Source organism: Coptis chinensis, chromosome 8 (genome assembly GCF_015680905.1).
Source record: "Coptis chinensis isolate HL-2020 chromosome 8, ASM1568090v1, whole genome shotgun sequence".
Taxonomy (NCBI): Eukaryota; Viridiplantae; Streptophyta; class Magnoliopsida; order Ranunculales; family Ranunculaceae; genus Coptis; species Coptis chinensis.
In genome coordinates this window covers 80,541,149-80,556,533 of record NC_141463.1, presented here as the reverse complement: position 1 = coordinate 80,556,533, position 15,385 = coordinate 80,541,149, and the positions used below count along the sequence as shown (strand labels likewise).

General features: G+C 36.6%; 1 pseudogene across 1 annotated transcript; it reads left to right on the top strand.

Annotated features, from left to right (window-relative positions):
- Window positions 1-9,858: 9,858 nt before the first annotated feature.
- LOC147483422 (protein LIGHT-DEPENDENT SHORT HYPOCOTYLS 5-like) lies at window positions 9,859-13,164 on the top strand (annotated as a pseudogene). Its single transcript, XR_015205395.1, has 2 exons — window positions 9,859-12,156; window positions 12,881-13,164. The product of XR_015205395.1 is annotated as a protein LIGHT-DEPENDENT SHORT HYPOCOTYLS 5-like (transcript).
- The last annotated feature ends 2,221 nt before the right edge of the window (window positions 13,165-15,385 follow it).

Here is a 15,385-nt window from a genome sequence, read left to right as displayed (position 1 = left end):
AAAAGCTCTCTTAAAGGCCCGATTATTTCGGTGCCAATCCCACATATGATGAAGTTTTATTTGAGCTTAACAGAATGGCGATCACCTATTCTTGAGGATTAGGAGTGGTCTTAAGGAACATAGTGATTTACGGATGAAGAAATATGATGCGACCAATAACCCGGTTTGTCGTCACCGCGGCAAAATAATGTGTGCATTGCAAATGCTAGCAAAGCGGAAACCCGGTGATTGAATGGATCGGTATTTTCAGTATTACCTGATCAACAACACTCTCCTTTGTTAAAATGTTTTGCAAACATGTGGTGGAGAGATTTGGTGCACAATATCTGAGATCTCAAATGAAGAAGACATTGCCGATTGCTCGTGTGTTCTTTGAGTTAAGAGGTTTTCTGGCATGCTTGGCGTCTAGATTGTATGCATTGGACATGGCAAGCATGTCCAATGGAATGGGCGGAGGACGGTATACTAGGCGACATGGATCGGCCAACTCTTGTACTTTCGAGGCGAGTTGCTTCTTCGACATGTGGATATGGCATGCTTACTTTGGTTTACGGTACTAATAATGATGTTAATGTTTTTTGTGGCTCTAATCTTTTTCACAAACTAACATTAGGTTTAACCCTCCGGCAAACTATTCTCTCATGGGTAAGGACTATCTTTGTCGGTTATTACTTGGTGGACGGTATATATCCTCGATTGCCTACACTAGTGAAGGCGAAAAGGAATCTAAATCAAGAAGAGATAAATTTTTTTCTGTGATGCAAGAATCTTATAGAAAAGGCGTTGAGCGAGCATTTGGGGTTCTTCAATCTCGTTTTGCAATTGTTAGAGGCAAAGCTCGCTTGTGGGACAAAGATGTGCTCCATGATGTTATGTCGGCGTGCATTATTTTGCATAACATGATTGTTGAGGAAGAACGACATAACTATTTGAGCGCTTACGTTTATGGAGACTCACGAACCTATTATTAGCCATGATTACTTTGAAAATCCTAATATAGCGAAGTTGTTCCGACCGAAACCTCAATTCAATTTGAATTTCGTAGAGTCTTGCAGCGTGGCATATGTGCATAATAGGCGCGACATGTGGAATTAGAGCAGCGTCTGATTAACCATTTATGGGAATGGCGTGATCAGAATTAAGATGTGTTTATGTCGTGCATTTCTTATATCTTTCCAGTATACGTTTACTCGTGCGTTTACTCATGTACGTTTACTCGTGCATTTATGGGAACGGTAGTCTTTTTATGTCGTGCATTTCAAGTGCCTACTCCATTCAATTGCTTGGAGTAGGCACTTGAATTCGGCTTCTTCTGCACTATATGTTTCATTGCTTTATGTTAGTGCAGCCAAGTAGAGACCATTAGAATCTCGTAACACATAACAGTAGACAAAATTGTGTCCAAATTTCCCTCTAAATAGGCCAGCTCTAGATGAGAAGTTCCAACTCTAATTAATAAAACCACTGAATTAAGAATTCTTTTCGGTACATTTTTTCTTTCCTTTTTGGTTCTTTTTTTTTTAATAATATATATGGTACATATTCCTAATTAAAAATTGAATCGATTTAAGTTATTTATAAAGCGAATTGGACCAACCATGAGCAAAATGCGGCAAATGCTGCAGCACCCAGAATAGAACATCACCCTCCGGTGAATTGAAATGAGGAGTGGCTTTTGTGTACTAAGTGTGTACTAAGTGCTGCGGCATTTTGTGTACTAAGTGTACTACCCAGTATTTTTGTTTACTTCTAAGGGAGTGGCTTATCTTCTGCTGAGTCCGACTCTAAAATTTTGAGTTTAGAACCTTGGATTAAACTTCATTAAAGTGAAACAACCATGAAAATTTTGAGAACCTCTTGTAAGGTATGTATGAAGTAACAATTTCTGAGTTGTTACGAAGATTACACATAATTATCATTTTCCCAACCGAACACATTTGTATCCTTGTAAAACATGTATGTTGTTAATAGCGTACTTCTTTAGTTCTTCCTTTTGATTGTAAATTTTCAAGTCCATCCGCGGCAAGTCCACAACATCCTTATTGACATAAAACTAACTATTTCAAGCTTAGCGAACAGCTTGACCAAACTATTTCAACTTTGTTCCATAAATGTTTGCTTTGTTTCTACAAACCAACCACCATTGCTCATTCATCAACTAGTTAACTTTTGAAGGCAACCAAATGAAAGCAATTTCAACAAATCGAGTAAAGCAAACTGGCTGCATTAAGCTGAAGCGCATCAAGTTAACACTCTTAAATGTCGGAATATATATGGGAATATTTTGATTTCAGTTAGAGACTGCTACATCCCATTCTTAGATTTCAATTAGAGAGACCTCCTACTAAACTAACACTCTTAAATGTCAGAATATATATGGGAACATTTTGATTTCGATTAGACTTGATCACATCGATTGCACCACTCAATTTCATAATGCAACAATCACACAACATAATCAATATGATTTTAAACATATTCAACCAATACAAAAATATATATAAATTAAGTTACTCACAATGAAATACTAATAGAAACCATAACGCATGGATGGATCAGTTGATTCACCCGCAAAATGAGGGACATATACATCCTCCCTTGAGATAGATGGCGAGTTTGAACTTGTGGGGGTCATCCGAAGTATAACTTAACCGAGGGGTATTTAGAATATGAAATGTCATGACTATTCAATTCTTTGGCGTATTCAATATATCATCCTTACTAGAGTGCAACCCACTATTCATTTTGCAAATAAAACTAGCCATAGAAGCCGTGGCATGCATATAGTCCTCTAACATCGTCTTCATTTGTGCCTAAATTTATACCATAATTAAATAAATTAAATGTTGATACAAAAAATAAAATAAAATAAACTATTTAATTTACTTTGGTGTCAAGTTGGCATCAATAGGGAGATATGGCACCAAATCTTTGTCAATTGGTGGAACACGTAAATTAAAGATTTCACCATTACGACAAGTAATAGGGATAACCCGATTGGCTTCGGGGAGTAACAAGCGCCTCGACTTGTGACAATGGAGGATATGATGGCGATTAAGGGTTGCCCCATCGGCTGTGAGATACCTATATCCTCTTTAAGACCGGATGCACCAACAAAGTCCACATTCACACCTCTATAAGTTGGGGGTAGAAGCATCTCCACCGAGACCACGAGCCCGATAGTCGGTGTATTCTTTGCTCACTAACTTTGTCTAATCAAGGCATCAGCGAAATGCGCCTTTGTTGTACCATTGGAGCAATATATCGGTCGGCATCCGTTAAGATTCATATCGCGAAGGGGATCACAAAGGCTGAAGGAGCGCCGATTGACTTGGCGGCGATAACGCTCTCTAAATACGGACATTTACTAACTTAGCGGCTCCAAACAAGATGTATCGCCGACTAGTCAACTCTAATGCTTTTCGGAACATATGGATGATTTATGCGTATGCATGTGGAATCTACCCATGGTAGCCATACAATAGAACTTGAGTGCGAGACTCTATCATTTGTCGCTAGACTTAGATTACAATGGGCTTCACCATGACCTTATGGCCGGTAAGTTGGACCCCGATTATTTATAGCGAGGAAATTGGTCGGGCTCTTCAAGTATCGAGCGTGCATGCCATTTCGAAAATAGGAATAATACCGATCTTGAACAAAAAAACACATATATTAGCACATAACTAACTAATCAAATCCATTTTAAAAATAAATAACTTTAACTACCTCAATGACTTGCCACATCCCCACCACGGCTTTACTACCATTGCCAATGCCAAAGCGACATACCAAGTCCAAAGACATAATCGGATCGCGTATATCGGCTCCTCCCCGATCATAACTACCGATCTCATCTATCTGAATAAGACTAGCTAGATATCCCAAAGCGAACCTTCTTTGTGGGAATTTGCTAACAATACATTTCCAATAACATACAACATGAAAGCCGCGAAACCCTATTTCTCTTTCATTAATATCATCTTACCTTTGCATAAAAGTTTGTATACATCTCTAAATGACTCGGTTTGATCGCCACTATAAATCTCATCCTCCGTTAAAAAGGTAAATATTTGTGACCTCATCAAATAACTCATATTTTGAATCAAAAGCTACAATCTTTCCTTCTCCAACACGCAACCAAGTAAGCATTGAGAAATCAAAGGGCGTAAAGCCTATCTCGCCACATGGAAAATGAAATGTGTGGGTAGAGTCCCACCATCTCTCTACAATTGCTTCAACTAAGCGTCTATCGGACTTTTCAATATCAATTTGAGCAAAGGCGTCAAAACCAACATGCGAAGCATCAATTGAAATTCTCCAAAGTTCTTGGCTCAACCATTCCATATGAGGGGCCAAAAGTACCTTTCTTTACCGACTTTTTCCTTCGTTCCACCACCTTCACGAAGAGTAAAGGATATGTGTGTACTTTCCTCTACAACAACACGTTGATAAGAACTAGGATCAAACTCAAAATAAGAAGTCCCTACCGCATTATATCTTCCGGATTTGGGGCATTTGGTGTCCACGACTTTTTGACTTTGTACCCTTACCTCACGAATTTGTGTAAAATGCGGACATTATGGCGGTGAGAAATAAATTAACACTAAAATTAAACATAATTTATAATATGAAACTAAATAAATTGGTCTTGCATTCGACAAATAAAATTAAGTGCAAGTTATAATATGACACAAAACTAGATGATATGGCATTACGACAAATAAAATTAAGTGTCACATTTTCTTTCTCTTTGATGGTATGACACAAAACTAGACCACACTATAGTATTCTACGTATATCAACACACAATCGTAGTCTCCTTAACCTAGAAAAACTCTAGTTATCTTTCAAAAGGATACTAACACATCATTTACCAAATCAAGTGGACGTATTGCTGAGACTTAGACAATGTGTTTCTAACCTTGGCCCGAATGAAGGAGCGGCTTCGCTAATATGTATTGAGAATCCAAGTCAAACTGCTTGAAGAAGCGGCTTGCGGGGAAGTTATTAGTGACTAAATTGTCCCACAAAACTTGTAGCACATCAATTGAAACCTGCCATGGTTTTATAACCGTCATTATAAATTAACGAAAATCTAACCAAATTATAAAAGCATAATTATATGCGATAAGAAAGTGAAATTATAAAAGCGAGAATTGAGAGAACAACATCAAAGTGAAATATTGATAAATAACAATTGAAGCTCTTAGAGATTGAACATTTGGCTATCACATAAAGATGGTGATTGTACATACTATAGCACTTAGATATATGCACATTTGAGGAGAAATAAAAGAGAATAATATGTTCGGGCGTTCTCTTTAGCTTGATCATGCATGGTGATTTGATTGTTTGGAGTTGACATCCACCTTTACTAAGGTCATAAACAATGCAATGAACTGATGCTTCGACCTCTGGGGGTGTGATTATTTCATGTAGCTGCACTCACTCACTCACTCACTCATTCATTTTAAGTTGGCCCAAGTTTCACACATTCCAAGAAACTTATCTATCGACGTAACAGAAACAATTTCCAGAAACTTATTAGAATAAGAAATGGCGAAGAGCAGAAACAAAAAGAACGATAAGAAAAATGGTGCAGCTCCGATGGATATCTCGATGCCCACAGTATCAGATACTCCCCAAGCAATGGACACAACGGAGATTCTGACTAAAGATTACATTTCACGCGGTGTTCTCAACGAGAAAGATCAAGAAGGGAGTGCCCATGAAGAGATCAAATTAGAAAGATGAAAGCCATCAAGAAGGCTATATCCAAAAATGAGAAGTCAGAAGAGAAAATTACGAAGAGTGGAAAAAATATGTCGAGAACTAAATCTGCAAAATTTAACATGCGAATAGAGTTTAAACACCCTTAATATTGTTGAGAGCGTTAGAGAATGCTACAAAGGAGATGATCATGCGAATGCCCTTGGCAATCTGAACATGTCCATATCTAGATAAAGTGTTATTACCTCTTTTTTTCTGTGTCATCATTTACCCTGTACTAAGTTTTACATAACAAATTTTGGAATTGTTTGACCTATGGAACAGGTTAAGGTAACCACCCTATCTGTGAAAAATGCACACTACTTCACACCAGTTTTGTTTGACGCAATTTCCATTTGATGGAAAGTGATTTATACATTTCCACAGCCATGTAACAAATATAGTGTGAATGTCGCACTACTCTTGGTTGTATTTGTACCATCTTTCAAAAAAAAAAAAAAGTTTCACGCATTTATATGTACCATAAAAACATGTTTCACGCATTGGTTGTAACTGTGTAAGTGAAGAGAAGTGGAGTTGGAAGTGCAAACATCAGACATGGAGGTGGAAGTGAACAAGACCACGAATAATGAGGATGAAGACAACATGACTCTGGCTAAGCTTTGTACAAGAAAAAGTTCCATACACCTTCCCATGGTAGTTTCCGATCAACCTGGGACACCTTCAAGCTATAAGCGAAAGCAAGCATTGCTAGATGTGATAAGACTATGCGATGCCCTAAAGAATGTGCAGAAGAAGTTCGGGTAAATCTAGACCCTGAATTCCCAAGCTTTGTCAAAACTATGCTCCCATCACACATTAGTGGTGGATTTTGGCTGGGAATTCCTTCACAGTTCTGCAAATCACACCTCCCAAAAATGGATGCTACCATGACTTTGGTTAATGAAAATCATAAGGAATACCCACTAGGTACACCTTGAGAAAAGATTGGATTAAGCGGTGGGTGGGGGTTTGCTATTGCTCATGAGTTGGTTGAGGGTGATGCCTGGTCTTTTGAGTTAGTTGAGGCTACCAAATTCGGGTTTATTTTGAAAAGTTATTTGTGAAACCTTATGCTTGAATTGGTAACTTGGCGTTTTGGCTGCGTGTTCTTTTCAAGGTCATATTGTATGGAAGAGGTGAGTCTAGTATACTAACACGAATTCAGAGGAGAAAACCATCTCAACATTATAATTCAACCATATTTCGTTGAGTGAGGGACACCATCTTATCAATTTCATTCCACCATGTTTTGTTGAGTGAAGGATAGTAGGAACCACTACTAAAATGTTTTGAAAGAAATTGAACAAACAATTGGTGTGTAATCACAAAAACAACTATAAATCAAAACAAAGGGATTTCAAATCACAAAAACAACTATAAATCAAAACAAAGGGATTTCAAGTACAAGAGTACTATAAACAAGCTTGTAGAATTATCTGCTGCAGTTTTTTTGCCTCCCTCGTTTTCAAGCCATTTTTGTGGAAAGTGGCGATGAAAAATCCAAAATTTGGCGCCAATTTCTTGATTTCTATTTTTCTGGCGCGGTAGTGTTGAACGGTGAGAGTGAGAGCGATTTTTTTTTTAGTGAGAGAGTGATTTTTTTTTTCTTTTTTGTGTTATGGGGGGTTTTTTGTTAAAGGGTAATATTGGGAGATAAATAACTACACGCCTTGGTGATGCATGCACAAAAAGCTTGGTTTTTTTTTTTTTTTGCCCATGCCATTGGTGATGGCGCAAAAAAGTTTGGTTTTGTTTAACCGATATTTAATATTTTGTGTTGGACGCCATTGTCACTTGGGCGGTTTGGAAAAATAAACCATTGGATTTGATTTCGCTATCCCACTAAGCTGTATCTTGTGCTATTGTGGTTTGGTGTTTTGGTGCACCAAACCATTGGAGTTAGCCTAAAATAGTTGGGCTACAAATGACCTTAATAACATTGGCAATTTTATTTTGGCCAAATGAGTAAATGGTTGTTTTTGGAAAAAGGTTTTTTATTGTTTGTAATGAAAGTTGCATCTCTACATATAAAGTTGAAAATATTTGTTTGTTTTTGGTTGAAAACAAAGTCATTTTTACTAATCCAAATGGAGAACATAGTTGTGGCGAAATTATTTATAGTGTTCTTTAAAATGGTTCTATCGTGTAGGTTAAAGCAAATAGTACTAATAATAGTGTTGATTGAATCAGTTTGGTTCTAGTAGTCCGTTATAATGGAAGTTTAGAAGCATATACCATATGTGTTTTAGCATATTGCAATGGAAAAGTACATGAGAAGTAGATTCCACTTAGTTGTTGCAACGCTGAGCAAGTTCAGAGAGTTAAGTAATAGTCCTATTCCTCAAATTATCCCTTGTAAGAAGGTTGTTTGAGATAGTTTTTCAGAAGAACAACCTGCCTCTTTCTGTTGTATCAATGTTCCATATCTGGTTCCAGAGTTGCGGATTATGTCCATTGGCCACAAATAAACAACAATTGGCTTAACTTCACCACATATGCCTATTGGGATTGTAACACAAACCAAGTAGGAATAAATTTTGTCTTATGGAATAATTTTGGTTATTGCATTGGTGCAAGACACAACAAAGACCCAGAAGAGGCAGAGGCACAGGGTATCCGAGGAAGACAAGGCGATTGCAGACAATGTCTCGCCATTTTGACGAACTGCAAAAGCTTAGCTGAAATTTTGCAACACAAGGGAACAAGTTTATCTTGGGGAGCTACCTCAGTAGCACATGACATTTATGCTCGTACTTCACTGTTGGATGTCTGTTATTTTCATTTTATTCGTAGAGATTCTAATTTTGTTGCTCATGCACTAGCTAGTATGGGTAGGTGAGCTCCCCCTTTTTTTAGTTTGAATCCTGCTACAACAAGATCTCTTATTCAGTTATATGTGGATGATGTAAACTCTGTAGGAAACTCTTTCTAAATTTTGGAAGTGTCTTCTTTTTATGAGTTTTATCTATATAAAAAAAATAACATTGGCAATTTAATTTTATGTATAAATGATTAAATTACAAATTTACACCACATCTTTACTGCGTATAATGCGGCTTGCCCGAGCTAGCAGGATAATTTGTCATTTTCTATTATTATGATTTTTAATTTTTTTTATCTTCTGTGGGACTCAGTCTCAAGTTTTAGTTTTCTTTAGGATACAGGCTATTAATGGTCACTAGTTCGATTCCCCTCGAGGCCACCGGTGAGTCAGTTCTCGGTTGACTTTCCAACTAGGACTTGGGATTAGTCGAGGTGCGCGTAAGCTGGTCTAGACACCTGATTAGCAAAAAAAGAGAAAAAGGAAAAAGAATGCCTCCACGACCAGACGAGGGTGAGTGCCTAGCTCATGGACAATAGGGTACGGAAGTATGACTCAACCTAAGGGTGGAATTCGAGCTAATCAAGCTGCGCTTCACTATTTTCAAGTTTGGCTCGTTTATTAAGCGAGTTTTGAAAAAAGCTCAAACTTGGCTCATATAATATATGAACGAGCCCGAGTAGTTTGCTTATCGAGCAGAGTTTCATCAAGCCCGTTTGTTACACGAGCTGTAATATTGACTCAAGCTTGGCTAATTTATTAAATGAACGAGTTCGAACCGAGCTCAACGAGCCGAGCCCGAACCGCTTTCTCAAATTCCACCCTTAATTCAAGGTTTGAGGTGTAAGAGTATGAATCCATAATTGAACTAGAGGGTGCGTTAATTAAAAATCTCGGGGTGTGCTGTGTGTGCTTACAGGTTGGACGTTTTCTTAGCAAAATCATAATACTGGGATTTAGTTTTTCCAAAAATTAGGAGGTCGCATCTACCCTGCTGGTTCCATCTATGACTATGACTGGGCCGGTGCAGCTATAGCTAAAATTCTTAAATAAAAACGAAAAAGATATTTTATATTTATATATATATATTAAAAAAAAAAGGAAAAAGAAGAAAAAAAAGAGAGGAGAAGACCCAAAATAAACAGTAGGGATCAAGGGATGTGAACCTGTGAAGTGAGGAACGGAGTCACGTCTAAGAGGGGCCACCACGTGAATACAAGCATTAACTCGCTCTCTTGTTCATCCATACTTCACTGTTTACGTCCCATCCTCCCCACTTTTCTTTGCTTCCTTCCTTCTCTCTCTTCTTTTCTTTTCCCTTCCCCATCAAAACCCTCTCCATCTCACAAAAACCCTTCTCTCTTTTTCCTTGTATGTTCTTCTTCTCCTCACCATCTCTCAGAATCCTAACAGTACCCTACCATAGGTAGAATATAGATATAGATCTACTACTCATATAAAGATCAAAGAAAGAAAGAGAACAGAGAAATCTCCTCTTCTAACCAAATACTTGTTCAATGAAAGACCCCTTTGCCACTTGACTTGAAAACCTTACAAGACACAAGCTCAAAACCCCATCCAAACACCAATATACACTTGTTAAATCCAACAAAAATACAAAGATCAAAATTCAGCAAAAGTGACTCTTCAGTGTGAGAGTGAAGTTATGGACCTGACAACATCAGGTGGTGGTAGTGGTGCAACATCAGAACCAAGACCAACTACTGACGTTCCTTCATCTAGTATAGTACCAGTAACAACAGAAGCAGCTGGTTCATCAGTAGCTGCACCACCAAGTCGTTATGAGTCACAAAAGAGAAGAGATTGGAACACTTTCCTGCAATACTTGAAGAATCACAAACCCCCTTTAACTTTAGCAAGATGTAGTGGTGCACATGTTATTGAGTTCTTGAAGTATTTAGATCAGTTTGGTAAAACTAAAGTGCACTTATCTGGGTGTACTTATTTTTCGGGCATCCCAATCCACCAGCACCATGTGCTTGTCCATTGAAACAAGCTTGGGGTAGTCTTGATGCTTTGATTGGAAGATTGAGAGCTGCTTATGAAGAAAATGGTGGAAGACCTGAATCAAATCCGTTTGGTGCAAGAGCAGTGAGAATATATTTAAGGGAAGTAAGAGAAGGACAAGCTAAAGCGAGAGGTATACCTTATGAGAAGAAGAAAAGAAAGAGACCCCCAACAACATCAACAGCAATTGTTCAAGTGGGTGATGGTAGTAGTGGCAGTGGTAGTGGTATTGGTGATGGAAGTGGAGGTGGAGTTGGTGGTTCTAGTTCAGATGCTGGTGGTGGGATTGTTACTGTTGCTGGTTCTAGTAGTACTCTTGTTGTTCCCACTACTACATCACAATAGATTTTATTATTTCTTCTATTTTTTACTTTTTTTTTCAATTTTCTATTTATAATTATAATTTGAGATATATATTTATATTGAGATTCTCTCTATAATTTTGTCAATCCATGAACAATTTTAGCTGAAAGAAAGTCTTATGATTACATGTGAATACCTTCCATAGTGTTTCCTGGTTTAGATGATGAACCATATGTTAGCTAGAGAACCAGAAATCTCACTTTCTCTGTATGTGTTCTTATCTTTATGGCATTTTTAATTTGCTATACCTGTTATACCATGTAAGAGTGTAATTTGTTTATCTTCGATATGAAATTTTATTGTAGAAGGAAGTAAGACACCCCCATAGATTTTTTTTACCTCTCAAGTTTAGTGATCCATTCATTTAGATAGTGAAATTGCTTTAGGAAAACAAAATTTGATGATATATTGTTGTAGATCATGACATTCTAATTTAATGTGCATGATATGCTATTTTTTTTGTTCTTAACATTTTGTTCAAAGTTTTGAGTTTGAACTCAAAGGAAGTGTGCATAGGTGGGAAAATGGTGGAAGATGGAAGCAGCCAAGCTCATGTTGCTTACTACTAGTCTACTACGCAAAATGGTCCCAAATCAGCAATACACCCGGGGGTAATATCAGTTGTAATGGCACACGTGCATAATTTTGCAGTTCAAATCAGGTCCCCCCCTCTTCCAACACTCACACTTGCACACACACATACATATACACTGTAACTTGATTTCAGACTTCTTGTGATTTTGGAATGAAGAGGTAAGTAAGACGAACATTGAAAGGTGGCCCCTCTCTTTCTATCTATATTCTATAATGGTGATAGTATTACTTTTCTTGTATGAAAGCAACTTAAGAAGAAGAAAACTAGAAAACAACAAAATTAGAATATAGAATGAAGAAATGAAGTATTTGTCATTTTTTTTCATCAGCAGCCACCTAAGAATGAAGAAGACTAGCAGCCGACCACTTCTAGCCTTGCACAAACTCATCAATCATTGGTTAAGAATCCCTTGAAATAAGAAAATAATTTTTAAATCTCATCCCACCTCCCAATTATCTTGCTTAAGTCATCATGTTCATCCTCTTTACTACATTGGGCTCAAGTTTTCTACCCCCCAGTAGGATGAGATCTTGGCCATTGAGGTAGCCCATTTGGTGTGTGTGCGCGTGCGTGTGTAAGCTCATGGACTACCTCCATATATATATATATATATATATTGCATATTAGCATAGGGATATAGCATGTCAGTTCATCTCAACTCTTGGCTGAGGTGTATCTCTCCCCTTCTTTTTTCATTTTATATAATTTCAATTAATCTCAATACCCAAGTGTACAATAACAACTCATTAGATTCTTTGTTTTATGTATTAGGAGAACACATGGTTAACAAATTATGTAATCAAAGTAGTGATGGTATCTAAATTTGAGATTCATGACATTCATTATATATTTTGTTACGTATTTTTGAATATTATCATCACTTTCTTTTATTATTGTTTATATGCTTGATGGCATTCATATTTTAGACATTCTCATGACTTGTCATTGAAGTAGTATTTGTTGTTGCCGACAAGATTTTGGTTCTAGACTCTACTATAATGTTTAGGTGCATTACCAATCAAGTATAATCGTGAAGATATTGGCCAAGGGTTTTCTAAGCTCACTGGATAACTTGGTCATAATTGCCCCCAGCTCTAATTCTAGAAGGCCATTTTTTCTGTTTTCTTGTGCAATCACCTGAAATTATTACTGAAGCCTACTGTAAATAATTTCATCCCACTTATTTTTATTCATTTATCAATTCTCAGCAAGATCGAAGTTCATTTTCAGTTTCAACCCTCATGATTCGAGCATACTATTGATATCTCATACCCTAACATACTCTCCATATATCGCAGAAAATATTGGAGAAATGTCCCAAGGAATGAACGTATTCTAAATCTTTTGTATTCTGTGCCTCTGTGGGACTGTCTGTTACAGTGTTACTTGTGTTACTTTATGGCTCTTGTTGTTGAAGTGGTGCAGAAAATACCAAATTATCTGTGCTTGATTTGATAGAACTCATAGATGTGCCGTTCGTGTCTTTATCGTACTTGTGTTTGATTGTTGTAGCAAAAGGAGTAATGTCATTAGATAAGAGAATGGAAAAAGCAAAGCTAAAGCTGAATTGCTTGTTTTTGTCTCAGTGTTTACAATCCATTGATAGGATGTGCTTCCCCTCTTACCAGCCGATAGTACTACTTCGAGTTTCACACCTCTCACAAATGTGGTGAAAACATTTATAAAGAGAGAGAAAAATAACTTGAAGATGAAAGTTGAAACACACACAAAGGAATGGGGGTGTTTTAAAAGCAACTAGTACTGTCCAGTCTTGTCTGCACCTTCGGCAGTACTATTATTGACGTATGGATGAAAGGAATATATAATTATATATGCTAAAATACTGCTATACAATCTGCCTCCAAGTACGACACCACATACCCCAATAAAAATACTCCCATGCTTTATTTTTTCTGTTTCTTATTAACTAAAAAATAAAATACTACTATGCAACTCTCCATCAAAGAAATAATATAAAATTGTTTCAAAAACTAAATAAGGAGGAGATAAGGAAACTAAAATTACAAAAAGTATTACACGTGTGGGCTTGTACTACACTACAATATGCATTATATTTTGTTCATAATAAAGCTAAGTACTAGTTGATTGGAATTTAATGAAATTTTCTTTAAAATATAGTTGTAAGTTGTAACATCAATAATTGCATTTAGGTGATCAAAGAACATACTATATGCTTTCTGTAGGTTAATGATGGTAGCTGAATGGTGCTCATTAAAGGGTGTTAGCCAATTGCTATTTTGTTATTACGCCCTACTTCATAGTTCATCAGTTCAAAACTTCAAATAATGAAAAAGGTTGCAAGAGCGAACTTGGGATTTATTGTTTTGATAACTGGGGCCCTAATGTATCATTGAGGCCCTACGATATATAATGAAAAAGAATTACAACAACGACATCGAATTCACTATAGGAAGAAGGACTAGCAACTTCTTCAAGTGGCGATGGAGTACACGTCAGGATATAAGTGAAAAGTCCAAAATTAATAATGATATACAAGTCAAAACAAAGATTTGGTGGAAAATCACTGTCTTCTGCTTTCTAATAAATCCTTCAATCCAAGAAATGGTAAAAGTTAAAAAAACTGTCTTAAGTTTTAGAAGTTATTTTAAGGCAATTAGTAAACTAAATTCTCCAATATTTAAGGGGCGCGGTATTGACACAATCACACCACACCTGATGAGATTGATACCCCTTTAGTAAAAAATAAAACAATAATGTTATTCATTATATGTTCATTTACATTCCACATGTCGGATAGTTCTACGGCATCGGGTTGCTGCGAGATTCCATATTGCACGACAGACAGTTGCCGCAAAATCACACAATCCACGGTATGCGAGATCGCACAATCTACGACATCGGGTTGCAGCGAGATCCCATATCCCACAGCAGGGAATTATTGCGGAATAATTTTTTTGTGTTTTTTATTTTTTTTCACTTCAAATTTTATGTATTGAACACACACGACATATAGATACCTCATTTTCTTTTTTAAAATTTCTTTATACACTCCAAGAATAACACCAAAACCATAAAAAAAAAAATGTATAATCGAGACATAATTTTACTATCTCACAACAAATATTTTAATATGTTATAAGAAAAACTTGTGATCAAATTAATGAAGAAGAATTTTGATAATTAACATAAGCAAAGACTCCATTTTAGTGAACACAACCATCTCGCAGCAACTAACTTTTTTTACGGTGGCTATTAAAAAAAATTTAAAAGAAAAAAAGACTAACGACAACAATATCCGTGGGATATGGGATATCGCGGCAATTCGATGCCGTGGATTATGTGATCTCGCGGCAACTTCTTGCTGTGAATGTTTTTTATGTGATTAATGGAGGGGTACCAGTACCTTTGAATTGGTCAAAGGGGTGCCAATTCCATAAAGTAGGGTGTCAATACTGCGACCCATATTTAAAAGCAAATAGTAAGGAGAGATCGATCTCTCCTCCAATTAGAGCGCACTTGTCAAGAGCCGTAAGATAGAGTGCACGCATCTCAATACATATAAGTCAACATAAAAACAAAAATAAATTCTAATCATCTTCTTCTCTCTATTTACCTTGTTTTTCCCTCAATGTATCAAACACAAATAAGCAATCAATATGAAATCACGACGACATTGTTTCGTTAATTTACTTGATCAAACTAATAGCTTAATAATCTTCACATTTTGTTCTCAGAATGCTTGAAAACTTTAGGAAGTACATGCAAGATATAATTCATGTGTGGTGTTTCTTGTTCAATATTAAAAGCAATGATTTTGTTGT